The sequence below is a fragment of the Pseudophryne corroboree genome, chromosome 1 (genome assembly GCF_028390025.1).
Source record: "Pseudophryne corroboree isolate aPseCor3 chromosome 1, aPseCor3.hap2, whole genome shotgun sequence".
Lineage (NCBI taxonomy): Eukaryota > Metazoa > Chordata > Amphibia > Anura > Myobatrachidae > Pseudophryne > Pseudophryne corroboree.
The window spans coordinates 831,701,237-831,702,551 of NC_086444.1; positions in this window are offsets into that span (position 1 = coordinate 831,701,237).

The following is a 1,315-nucleotide window of genomic DNA, read 5'->3' on the forward strand; positions in this document are numbered from 1 at the left end:
TGTATGGTATACTAGATCACGGGCATTGTGGTATGTGGTATAATGTCTCAGGGTCATTGCAGTGTGTGGCATAATGTATAATGGGCATTGCGGTGTGTGGCATAATGTGTCAGGCATTACGGTGTCTGTATACTATATCACGGGCATTGTGGTATGTGGTATAATGTCTCAGGGTCATTGCAGTGTGGCATAATGTATAACGGGCATTGCGGTGTGTGTCATAATGTATCACGGACATTGCGGTGTGTGGTATACTATATCATGGGCATTGTGGTATGTGGTATAATGTCTCAGGTTCATTGCAGTGTGTGTCATAATGTATCACGGACATTGCGGTGTGTGTCATAATGTATCACGGACATTGCGGTGTGTGGTATACTATATCATGGGCATTGTGGTATGTGCTATAATGTATCAGGGGCATTACAGTGTGTAGCATAATGTATAACGGGCATTGCGATTCCTGTCATAATGTGTCACAGACATTACGGTGTGTGGCATAATGTGTCGGGGGCATTACGGTGTGTGCATATTGTGTCATGTGCATTATTGTGTGTGGCATAATGTCTGAGGGCCTTTGCAGTATGTGGCATAATGTATACTGGGCATTACTATAAGGAGGAAAAATGACAAATAATGGAAGGGGCATGAATCAGGATTATTTTTCTTTCCTGTGGTGGCTAACGTCTGGGCGTGCAGGTTGCAAAACTGGGGTATAAGGTAGTCTATTCCGGCAATGCCACGCCTCTTTATGCGAAGCCGCGCCCATTTAAACAAAACCACGCCCCTTTTTGGCGCCGCGCGCCTTCGGCGCGCACATGTTTGTCCCTTTCCTAGTGCCAATTATGGGGGGGGGGGCGCCGAAGAATTTTTTGGCTTGGGGGAGAAAAATTTCTAGTTACGCCACTGGCAGAGAGAGTTAGATTTGGTTGGGGTGTGTTCAAACTGAAATCTAAATTGAAGTGTAAAGATAAAGCAGCCACTATTTACCCTGCACAGAAACAAAATAACCCATCCAAATCTAACTCTCTCTGCAAATGTTATGTCTGCTCCACCTGCAGTGCACATGGGCCCTCATTCCGAGTTGATCGCTAGCTGCCGTTGTTCGCAGCGCAGCGATCAGGCTAAAAATCGGCACTTCTGCGCATGCGTATGGTGCGCAGTGCGCACGCGCGGCATACTTTCACAAAAGCTGATGCAGTTTTACACAAGCTCGAGCGACGCTTTTCAGTCGCACTGCTGGCCGCAGAGTGATTGACAGGAAGTGGGTGTTTCTGGGTGGTAACTGACCGTTTTTTGGGGAGTGTGAGAAAAA